The sequence below is a fragment of the Gekko japonicus genome, unplaced genomic scaffold, assembly GCF_001447785.1.
Source record: "Gekko japonicus isolate JY-2015 unplaced genomic scaffold, Gekko_japonicus_V1.1 scaffold369, whole genome shotgun sequence".
In the NCBI taxonomy this organism is placed as follows: domain Eukaryota; kingdom Metazoa; phylum Chordata; class Lepidosauria; order Squamata; family Gekkonidae; genus Gekko; species Gekko japonicus.
The window spans coordinates 846,887-859,658 of NW_015160846.1; positions in this window are offsets into that span (position 1 = coordinate 846,887).

The following is a 12,772-nucleotide window of genomic DNA, read 5'->3' on the forward strand; positions in this document are numbered from 1 at the left end:
GGAGTTTGTAAGCCGCTCTAAGACTCCAAGTGAAGGGTGGGGGATAAATCCAATCTCCTCCTCCTCCTCCTCCTCCACTTCAATCAATGGGCTGGAGTAAGTGCATAGAACTGCCATGGGTTTTTAAACATTTGTGCTACTCAAGGACTGTTGGGTTATTTATCATGTTGTTTCAAGTGTTTTTAAAACCTGCTTCCCCCACCACACTTAACTTCTGCCTTTCAGTCAAGGAATGCAAAGAAAATGCACTATGGATGAGGACAACCATTTGCAACTCTCCTGATTTTAGAGCACAAGACTGCAACCAAAGGCACACTCCAAATTCAGCCCCTTGAGCAAGTTCAAGCGCCAAGGAGACGGGTAAGTAGCACCTCTCTGCTCCAGGCTGATTCACAAGATCGAGGGCGATTCAGGATGAGTATTATGGAATACAGTAACGATACAAGAAGGAAGGCATTTGCACCAAATGCCATTCTGGTAGCATGTTCGGTGCTTGTGCAATATTGGGGGGAGGGGGGGGACGTCTGTTCCCAACCGAATGGATGGATGGAAAGACTGGGTTTTTTTTGCTAAGTATGGTTAAGATGCGAAAAGGTGTTTCAATGTATGGGCAGTTAGATAAATGCAAATGACTTTAACCTCTTACCTATTGCTCTTTTTAGTTACAGTTTTGTAAGCATTATATTTATATGTATATTATATTTATAAGTAAAAATGAATGCATTTCTATATGACAACATCAGAGGGGGGGGGGGGGTTGGGATTCCAGCCTCAACCTTAGAGACAAAGTTCCTAGGCCAAAACATCAAATATTTGGAACCTGGGCAACCAGGCATCTGGCATTTTTGTAGCACTCTGAGAACACTAAAAATGACTTGAGTTATTTGGCCTTGTGACAGCTGCCACCCCCAACGGACTACCCAAGCATAGATCACAATGCTCTGAACCAGAGACCAGCACTGAAGGGGTCTATTACTGAAATGCAAAGAGTCGGACTCGACTGTGCGACTGAACAACAACAACAACAAAATTACTGAAATGGACTTCCTGTGTCCCCCGTCAGCCCTGAAACTGCAGCCCGTCTCTTTTTGCGCTTCATTCTGAGAAGCTTGTTAAAGAACTTTAAGGTTCCAGAAAGATATAAGACTACTAAACTATTGGATGGTGAAGACATTTACGTACGCACTGCTAGTGACAGGCACTTTCTGAGCACTTCCAGGATCCAAAGCTCACACAAAACAGAGGAGTTGGACTCTAGCACCGTTCTTGTCACTGGCAAAATAAACACTTACTCAGAAGCGTGGTGCGCACACCAGCTGACAAAGAGGTCTGTCACTTCTCTAGGTTGGAAAATGCATTTGTTTTGGAGAGATTGTCATGGAAAATGGGATCCACATGCTTTTAGGATTGCAACAAAAAATTCAAAACCCTGTCCATATCTTAGCTGTTGTCGGTAAGAAAAATTACCCATATTATTCTGGTCTTTCTGCTTAGTGTAGAGTGCTTTTAGAATGTCTTTTCTGGCTCATCTAGAAAGAACAGATCTCAGTCACAAGGTTCAAAGTGAAGGCACTTCAGTGGCACACGGAAAACTGAAACACTCTGCAGTGGCTGAGAAGTCAAAACAGTAAGTGATTAACGTGCCTCGTGGGCACTAGGGAGAGGTCTCCTCTCCGCCCGGACCCGGACCTTGAGATTCTGTTTGTCAGCCTGGTATAGTGGTTAAGTGTGCGGACTCTAATCTGGGAGAACTGGGTTTGGTTCCCCACCCCTCCACTTGCACCTGGCTGGATGACCTTGGGCAAGCCCTAGTTCTGTCAGAGGTGTTCTTGAGAAAGAGCAGTTTGTGTCAGAGCTCTCTCAGCCCCACCTACCTCACAGGGTGTCTGTTGTGGGGAGGGGAAGGGAAAGGAGTTTGTAAGCCACCCTGAGACTCCGAGTGGAGGGCGGGGTATAATTCCAATCTCCTCCTCCTCCTCCTCCTCAACTACCGTCGTGAGGATATGGCATAAAGATGAACCACATAAGCTACCCTGAACTTCTTGAACGAAAGGGGAGGGGATAAAGAAATCTATTAAATAAACGTGAAATGAACAGCCAACAATCCATCATGGAGCGAGCCAAGACAAAAATCTCTGCTGTGGCTTCCGCCTCGTGGAACGGTTTGCCTGAAGAGGTCAGAAGCGTTCCAGCTCTTCCTGGCTTTCAACAACCTATGCGAAACTGAACTATTCAAGAGGGTAGATGTGTTAGTCTGTCTGCAGCAGCCGAAAAGAGCAAGAGTCCGGTAGCACCTTAAAAGACTAACACAATCTGTAGCTGTATTCTAGCCGTACGTGGAGAAGAGAGCAGTGACTCACGAAAGCGCATCGCCCTGCCACAAATCTTGTTGGTCTTTAAAGTACTACTGGACCCTTGCTCTTTTCTACTATTCGAGATGGCTTTTCTATGCAGGGGATTAGGGTAGCACTGAATAAATCACCGGGGACTGTGATCTGCACTCCTGTGCATAGTTTGCTGTGGGCTGGATCGTATTGTGCAATTCCGTATCATTTAACATGTCACGTTGTGGCCCCATGCCTGTTAACAATTATGCCTTGACTTTTTCTGTTTTTAGACTTCTGGTTGGTTCTACGACCAAAATGCTATCTCACTGTTCACTGGATGCCCCATCCTGTCGATTGTATTGAATCACTCTTTGTAGTCCAAGTGAGAAAGGTGGATTATAAATAAATAAATAAATAAGATAGGAGTGCCTCAAATGGGGTCAAGGGGGCTTCAACAGGACCAAGAATACCTATCAGGGCTCTGTGGGACTTCTTGTCAGCTGGGCCTCCAGCTGCCATGGGAGTGGGGGGTGACTCTGCAATTTTGACTTTCGATTCTGCTGTGTCTTCAGTGCTTTGTTTATCTATGTAACTGATGCTTTTAACCTTGAGTGCTTGTTGTTGTCTTTCTCCTGAGAATTATGGCCCATTACTTTGGCCGGCCTTTACCTGATCTCTGATTGGCCCTGGGCCATCAGGGGACCCCTTCGAATACTGCGCTTGTAGTCAGTTCTAACACAAGAGTTATGATATCTGCATCCTTTCATATGTCTCAATAAACTTTACTTCTTTGAATGAAAGCTGTTGGGAACTGATTGCTGCAGGAGTCTAACATTTGCTACAACTCTGCAGGGCCTGCAAAACGGAGCTGTTCTGCCAGGATTTTGGTTAAGGCGGTGGATGTTTCCATTGTCTCAGCGTCCCCTGCCCATAGTAGGCCTACAGATGCCTACTATCCTGCTAACATCTAACAGGAAGTGTAGTGGGCTGCTCTGGAGTAATGTTTCTTAGCTGCCATCGTGTTTTTATTTAACTGGTTTTAAATTATATATTTACTTATTTATTCATTGCGTTTTATTCCTGTTGTAAGCCGCCCTGAGCCCATCATGGGATAGGGTGGAATATAAGTGCAAAAAAACAAACAAACAAGTAAATAAATAAATATTCTGGTGGAAGACAAGTAATTTTTACATGTGTATCCACAAAGCAATATACTGTCAGGCCAAAAATCTATCTGGTCTACTGGCCAACATGGTCAGCTTCGACCTCCAGGGGTACAGGCAGAGACCCCCTCACAGCCCACCTTTAAGGGCCAGAGATCTAGCCTAGGACCTTGCGGACGTTCTGCCACTGAAACTTACCCCCGACACTTAGAAAGCAAGCCTTTAGGAAGCCTAACTGCAAGAGTTAGCTTGGAGAAACGACGACTGAGGGGTGACTTGATTGAGATTTATAAGATTATGCATGGGAAAGAGCAGGTAGAGAAAGAGGTACTTTTCTCCCTTTCTCACAATACAAGAACTCGTGGGCACTCCATGAAATTGCTGAGCGGTCGGGTTAGAACGGATAAGAGGAACTCCTTCTTCACCCAAAGAGTGATTAACACTTGGAATTCACTGCCACAGGAAGTGGTGGGTGCTACAAGCATGGATGGCTTCAAAAGGGAATTAGATAAGCATATGGAGCAGAGGTCCATCAGTGGCTATTAGCCACAAGGTATAGATAGGGACTCTGGGGCAAGTGATGCTCTGTCTTCTTGGTGCTTGGGGGGGGGGTCAACAGTGGGATAGCTTCTAATGTCTTGGCCCCACTGGTGGACTTCCTGATGGCCCCTGGTATTTCTGGCCACTGTGTGATACAGAGTGTTGGACTAGATGGGCCTTTGGCCTGATTCAACATTGGTGTCTCTTATGTTTTTATGTAGTGGTTGAGAACCTGTGCTCTTCGACTTCCGCAGAGCCCGTTCAGATGACTTGTAAATTTATATAACGCCCATTTACATAATCCACACAAAGTGCACGCAAAATGTCAAACCGCTGAGCGCGGGCAACAGATTGCGCCTGAAGCAAAACAAACGTGGGCCCCGTAGACTCTTTTAAAATATTGCTGTACATCATCTCTAATGTTCCAGAAAGGAACACTCTTGCCGGAGTTGCCTGGAGGCCTTCCAACTGGCTTGAGGAGGCTTGGATCAAGCACAGGAGGAAGAGAAGCCACCATCAGCCAGCTCCTAAACTTCAGCCCTTCCACAGGGTTGGTCAGCTCTATGGCTTTGGCGCTCACGGATGCTTCTATATATCTTCCACCACCACCCCAATAGTTCCTATGTTTAGCTGAACCCACACTAACAGGGAGGCTCTCAGAAGAAGACAACGGTCTGCTTAGACATACATCTTTTACCTCTTGATGTCTTATGTGTTCCACAGCTGCGACATCAATTACTTGTTTTAAGGAGGCAGGTCATACATTCAGTTGTGACTACTCAAGTGATGAGATAGCAAGCGATGATCACTCTGATCTCTGGGAACTCTGGGGCAAGGGATGCTCTGTCATCTTGGTGCCTGGGGGGGGGGGCAACAGTGGGAGGGCTTCTGGTGTCCTGGCCCCACTGCCAGACCTCCTAATGGCCCCTGGTATTCTGGCCACTGTGTGACACAGAGTGTGGGACTGGATGGGCCACTGGCCTGATCCAACATGGGCTTCTCTTATGTTCTTATGTTTTTATTTTATGGAATTTCTATGCTGCCCCTCAACTATCATGTTCCCGGGGAAGGGGTGTGTGAAGGAGACACAAACTCCAGCTGTGAGATCATAAGAAGAGCCCTGCTGGATCAGACCAATAGTTTATATAATCCAGCCTCCTGTCTCACACAGCAGCCAACCAGTTCCTCTGGAAGGCCAAACAAACAGAGCATAGAGGCCGAGGCCTTCCCCTGAGGTTGCCTCCTGACACTGGGATTCAAAGGTTTACTGCCTCAGAATGTGGAAGTTAAGAACCTCAGAACAGCCCTGCGGGATCAGACCAGTGAGGGTCCATCTAGTCCAGCCCCCTGTTTCACACAGGGGCCAGCCAGTTCCTCTGGAGGGCCAACAACAGGGCAGAGAGGCTGAGGGCTTCCCCTGAGGTTGCCTCCTGACACTGGATTCGAAGGTTTACTGCCTCTGAATGTGGAAATTAAGGACATAAGAACATCAGAAGAGCCCTCCTCTTGGATCAGATCAACAGTCCATCTAGTCCAGCACCCTATCTCACACAGTGACCAACCAGTTCTCACCAGGGCCAACAACAGGGCACAGAGGCCGAGGCCTTCCCCTGAAAAGAACATCAGAAGAGCCCTGCTGGACCGGACCAGTGAGGGTCCATCTAGTCCAGCATCTCACCTCACACAATGGTCAACCAGGCCAACAACACGGCATTGAGGCCAAGGCCTTCCCCTGATAAGAACATCAGAAGAGCCCTGCTGGATCTGACCAGTGAGGGTCCATCCAGTCCAGCATCCTGTCTCACACAGTGGCCAACCGGTTCCTCTGGAGGGCCAACAACAGGACACAGAGGCCAAGGCCTCCCCCTGAGAAGAATATCAGAAGAGTTATTCAGAGGTTGACTGCCTCTGAACATGGAGGTTCCCCTCAGTCACCATGGCTAGTAGCTATCGATAGACTTATCCTCCATGAATCTAACATCAGACATGATAAAAGCAGCAATAAAACAAGTGAAGCAAGGAGAATGCATCTATCCAGAAGGAGACAAGAAAATGGTGTGGATGATCAACACCACCCCAGAAACCATAAATCACACAAATGCCTAGGTGAATGAGTAAGTCTCAGCCTGGAAAACACCCAACTGGGAAGGTACCGCAGAAGAGGCCCTCTCAGAAAGGCCGGAGTGGACGATGTAAGCCGAGGCACAGGACACGTTAGGGGAAAAGGGATGCCTGAGAGCAGCGTGCCGGAAACTCTGCACAGTCTGCACTGCACGGCTCTCAACCAACTTGCAGAGAAGAAAAGCGGACGGGATGTTCCAGCAATCTCGCGAACGAGCCTCACACAGAAAGTTAAACGGCCACATGGATGTTGCCAGCTAACGGAGAGAGGGAAGACCTAAAGCAAGCACTCAGCACCTTTTAAAAGAATCAATCCCTCCAAACTCTCCCCCCCCCGGTAGAAAGGGGGGGGGATAAGGAAGAGCCAGAAGACTACTAATATTTAGGTTCAAACTGGAATCGCACCAAGTGTCATTCTGGACCCCTTACGGGTGAGGAAATGACCCCATCGTCACGGGGTGGTCCAGGGGGTGAAGTGGCCCGTTACAACAATGGTCTTCAGCTGGTGTGAAATGCCCCACCACAACCAATGCTCCCTCTAAGCTGTATAGTCTTGCGAGCAAAAATGCTTGTCAGCTACTGGCATTAAAGTTGTGAGTAAGCGATTTGGCTACTGCACAACTTAGTTTGCTCTGGAGCCGTCCCTTCCTGAGCTAAGACAAAAATGTGTGAGCTGGAGGCTAAAATACTGTGAGTTAGCTCACACTCAGCTTAGAGGAAACACTGCCCACCACTCAGTCATAACCAGACCTAAAATGGAGTCCTACCGCACCAGGAATGCTGCTGGCCTCTTTCTTTTCTCAAAAGAAAAGAAGCAGGAAAATGGAAAGAAAATGACTTAGGCAGATCCTGAGAGGGAGGGGCAGGGAGGGTTGCATCAGTGCTTAGTTCTCATAGCCCTTTCTGACACGCCCAGAGAAATGCCGATTGCCAATTTGGGATCAGGAAGCAATTTTTCTCCAGGCCTGTATGGCTGGAGATCCTGGAGGGTTTTTGCCATCTTCTGGGGGTGGAACGGCGGTCACTGGGGGTGTGGGGGGAAGGTATTTGTGAATTTCCTGCATTGTGCTGGGGGTTAGACTAGATGACCTTGGGAGATCCCTTCCAACTCTATGATTCTATGATAGAAAAATCTGTCTAACATATAAAGATATGTGGGCTCCATTGGGTAAACAGCAAGAAAATGCAAAAGCTGGAATGTGGTACACTTAGCCAAAGATGCTCTGTCTCCAGTAATCTGAGAATGCTTTTTAAAATTTACTTCATTTATACTCTGCCTCTCGTTATGACTGCTTAAGGTAATATTTTCTTTTCTTTAAAGTCTCTAGAGTCCTTCTCTCCTTCAGTGGAGGGCAGTAACAACCTGAGATATATTATGCTTGGACACTACAAACTGTATTTTAACACTTACAGAGAGTGGGAGTAATTTTTTTTGTAGTTGTTACTATATAAGGTTAAAGTTAGTACCACACCACAGACTGATGTTGGTTTGGTTCTGGGTGTGGAAAAAGACCACTGATTATTCAACCATTTGGCACCAACAAGGAGAAAAACTTTATTCAAAAAGATCCACTGATGTTTTTAAGTACACTTTGTGTCAACTCCTCCCCGTAATTACTACTGACCTGAAGCGGTCATGAGAATTAATCAAACAGGCCACAAAGACTATGCAATTTAAGATAGTGGGGATCCTATCTAAGGTCACACAAGGCAAGGAAGAATGCCAGAACTTGGTTATCTGGTACCGACAGATCTCACCCTAGTGTTTAGGAAGAAACAAGGTTGGCGTCCAAAGTTTTGATGCTGCTTTCTAATTATCTGATGCCAGCAATGAATATTTTTAACTATTTTCCAGTGGGGTTTCATATCACCGGTTTTTCTAAAGTGTTACAAAAAGGCTTTGGAACAACGGAATAGCCTAGGACAGCAAATTTCAATACGCCAATAAGCCAGTGCCACATACACAAATCACTAGGGTTTTTTGTTGTTGTTCTCAGAGCAGCTGAGGCTACTACAGGTCTGACAGTATTAACCGAGGGCATTTAGAGGAACACAGAAGGCAGAACACCTCAACGGCAAGATCCTCCAGTGCCAAAATGACTGGGATCACTTCAGGCTGGATGACCAAAATAACACAAAACATTAACAAGGCCTAGAGGTGTTGAACAGGGAAACGAAAAAGAGCAAATACGCATGGGCCACCTTGTAAAAAAAAAAAAGGAGAATTGCAAATGGGTGAATTCACTGAAGCAGGGGCGCCCCAGTGAGCTAACTGCGAGAGCCAACCAGCTAGGCTTTTCTGGCCACACCGTGGACCGTTTTTCCTCTACATCCAAACATCTGCGACGTTCCTCCGTCGTGCCTGGACGCAGCTCCCACAGAGAGCCCCCTCTTGCCCGTCAGCGACTGCCATTGCCAAGGCCAGAAGGAGAAGAGGCAGCAGCCTGGCACCCCGCCCTCCTTCCTTGGATGCGGATCCAGCTGGGAGCACCACCTCTCTGCTGCCAACGATCACCGGCCACGGTGATGCCAGGGAGAGAGGAGATGGCAGACAGGGGGCCTGGACCAAGTCCTACAGCATGAACTCGTGAAACTGCCTGACGCTGAATCAGACCACTGGTCCGTCAGGTTCAGTACTCTCCACTCAAGACTGTCAGCTGCTCACCAGGGTCTCAGGCTGAAGTCGTTCACATCACCCCCTACCTGACTCTCAAGTGGAGACGCCAGGAACTGAATATGGGACCAAAAAGATGCTCTACCACTGAGCCATGGCCCCGCCCCATGCACCCTTTTCTGGAGGAGGAGGAGGAGGAGGAGATTGGATTTATACTCCACCCTTCACTCAGAGTGGCTTACAAACTCCTTCCCCTGAGGCTGAGAGAGCTCTTTCCAGAGCTGCCCTTGAGAGAATGGCAATGACAGAACTATGGCTTGCCCAAGGTCATCCAGCAGGTGCAAGTGGAGGAGGAGTGGGGATTAGAGTCCGCGCACTTAACCACTACACCAAACTGGCTCTGCATTTCAATTCATATTTATATCGGCTTTCAATGACTACATGCTATTGTGGGAACCAATATTTAGTCAAAGAAATTAAAATGCCATGTATTTGTCAACTGAGAACACCTGAAGCAGTGGCTACCCAAGTACAGGGTGAAAAATTACATCACTGGGTCACAGGAACAATCTCCCAGCCATGCCAGGATCGCCCACAAATAGAACACAATTGGGAGAACACCTAAAGGGTGTTCCAAGAATGGATCTTCCCCTATCCTTTCATTACAATTTACAGGTGAAGGTCCAACACAACTCTGCACTCACTGTGACAGAGCACTTCAGACGAACCAATGAGAAATCAGGACCAGTTTGAGGTCTGATGCCCATGAAGACCGCATGCAACGTGACCGTTGTGCGGCACCTGAATCACGAACCACAGGCACGAATCCCAGATCGCTCAGCTCACGCTTGGAAGCTTTGTGGTGGTGCACTGAGCGGCAGATTTTGCTCGTGATCAACAATCCAGACAGAGGCGGCAAACATTCACGGTTCCGAGTGGCTCCATAAAGCGCCTGCTGGCCTCCAGGATGGGAGGGCCCTTTTATCCCACCCTTCCTTCCAAGGAGCTGAAAACAGCATGCACAGAGCATAAGATCTCATCCCCAGGTCTACGCACAACATATATGGGCACTTTCTCCCATCCATCCATCCCAAACACACACAGACACACACAAACTTTTTTGTTTACAAAATTCTGTAGAGAAGAGAAGAGAAGAGAAGAGAAGAGAAGAGAAGAGAAGAGAAGAGAAGAGAAGAGAAGAGAAGAGAAGAGAAGAGAAACACCAGTAGCTGTGACTGGTATCCTCAGAGGTATAACACAGAAAGGTGGAGTACCTTGACACAGAGAGTACTCCATCATTCTGTGTTATACCTCTGAGGATGCCAGTCACAGCTACTGGTGAAACGTCAGGTCCTACAGTGCCAAGACCATGACCAGACAGCCCGGAAAATCTACAACAGCTAATGAACTCCGGCCGTGAAAGCCTTCTACAACATATAGAAGAGACTGGATTTATACTTCGCCCTTCACTACCCGAAGGAGCCTCAGAGCAGCTTACAATCCCTTTCCCTTCCCACAACAGACACCCTGAGAGGTGGGTGGGGCTGAGAGAGCTCTCTTGAGGACTGCTCCTGAGAGAACTTGTGACTGACCCAAGGTCACACCAGCAGCTGCATGTGGAGAAGTGGGGAATCAAACCCAGTTCTCCCAGATTAGAGTCCACGCTCCTAACCACTACACCAAACTGACTCGCCAAACAGCAACATGCACACTGTATACCCTTCTGACATGTCACAGAAGTGGAGACAGGCTGGTAACGCCCCATTTCTCATGCCAAGGATCACCGCCTAAGTGCCCCCCCTTCCATTATTAGTCACATCTCAAGGTTCCATTCTACCTTCTGGGAGACTTTAACAGCCTTCCTTCCACAGAATTAACAAGATGCTGCTTCTTTTGGGAAAGGTGCACTAGAAAAACCAGAACTGTCCTAAGACAGGTTGTTGATGCTTCAAAAGGTAGCAGCTGCCGCGTGACACATGCAGGAGGTGCCCTATATGTGCTAGACCAGTGATGCTCACTCAGTGGCCGAAAAGCCACATGTGACTGTTTGACCTGCCGCCACCTGTGGCTCTTCCAGGCATGGTGCCCCAAGGTCCCAGGAAACTGGCTGAGGCAGTCGCCCAGGAAGGTTTCTGGTTGGCAGCACTGTTCCCTCTAAGTTGAGTCAGTGTGAGCTGGCTCACAGTTTTTTAGCCTCCGGCTCACACATTTTTGTCTCCGCTCAGGAAGGATGGGGCTCCAGAGTCAAACTAATTTATGCAGTTGCCAAATCGCTCGCTCACAACTGTAATGCCAGTAGCTCACAAAGTAGAATTTTTGCTCTCACAAGACTCCACAGCTGAGAGGAAGCACTGGTTGGCAGGTAGCTCCCACCTTGAAACAGCTGTAGCCACGGGGACTGGGGGACAGGTAAGCTGTGAGCAGTAGACCTCATGCCAGGGATGGAAGGGCACAACCTCCACAGCAACCTCCCACCTGTCTCCACGGCCTGCCCACTCTCATCCCAGCCCACGTGGCTGTGAGGAGGAGAGCAATGTGACTGCAGAGACAACGGAAGAACCACCACCCCTGCCACCCAGAAAACGAACAACAAAGTCATAATAGGGTGGTGGTGGGACACACACAAAAAAGGGGGGGGGGAACGGAACCTAAAACCTAGAATCCAGAACCTAAAAAAGGTTAGTCAAATGCTAAAGAGGGCCAACAATAAAAGCTTAATATATAGAAAGATACATGCATTTATTAAACAAAGATTTTAAAATTATATATAAGGGCCCAATTACACCTCATGTACAAATAACAAATTATGGCCCCGGTCACATGGCAAAGTTGCCGCGGGAGAGGCACGGAAGGTGGGCAGATTATCTGGGCACGATCACACCCCAACATCTGGGAAGTGGAGCGCACCCATGGCTTACGGCCGACAATGAGCATTTAAAAACTAGTACCTCCAAGGTACTATTAAACGTTTGCCACGGGCTGCCTTCAGACGCCCGTGGTGTGATCGCGCCGGCGCACGGCATTCCCCTCCGGTCCCTCGTTTACCCGCCAGCACCAAGGGAAGGACCCATGCTGTGCCGCCGGCGCATCTGATCGTGTAATTGCAGATCAAACTGCACCGGGGCAATTAGCCACGCCTCCCCCCCACGATATCCGGCCCGTGTGCCTGGGGCCAGAAACACACAAGGCCTGATAGATATGACCTGACGCGTTTCGGCCTGGTGATCTCATTCTCTTGCTTGAGATGTTGTTCCTCCTGCTAGAGAGAGAGGAAGGCAGCAGAGGGGGAAGCCATCGTCGCCCTCGCTCCAGATACAGAAGGGCCAGCTAAAGTTCAACAGCACTATCTGACAGGACTGTCCCTTAGAGGAGGAGGGCAGGAAGCTGTTCCTGTTGGCAGCAGAGGAGAGGACTCGCAAGAATGGGTTTAAATTCAGGGCGGGAAGGTACCGGCTGGATCTTAGGGAAAACTTTTTGACAGAGTTGTGCAACAGTGGGATCAGCTGCCCGGGAAGGTGGTGAGCTCTCCTGCACCGGCTGTCTTCAAGCAGTGTCTGGACAAACCCTTGTCAGGGTTGCTCTAGGCCAGTGATGGCAAACCTTTTAGAGACCGAGTACCCAAACTGTGACCCAAACCCCACTTATTTATCGCAAAGTGCCAACACGGCAATTTAACCTGAATCCTGAGGTTTTACTTTAGAAAAAACAACTCATACGTTAACTTAAGATGATCCAAACAAAGTAAGGAAAGCAATCCCAAATGCTTTCATTTACTTAAAATTATTTGGCAGAGACTTCGACACTTTAATGATGGTCTGGGCCTGGCTGGGGCGATGGCACGCGTGCCCACAGAGAGGGCTCTGAGTGCCACCTCTGGCACCCGTCCCATAGGTTCGCCATCACTGCTCTAGGCTGATCATGGAGCAGGGGGCGGGACTAGGTGGCCTGTAGGACCCCTTCCAAGTCTGTGATTCTATGATTTCATGAGACAACCTTGCATGCGCAGA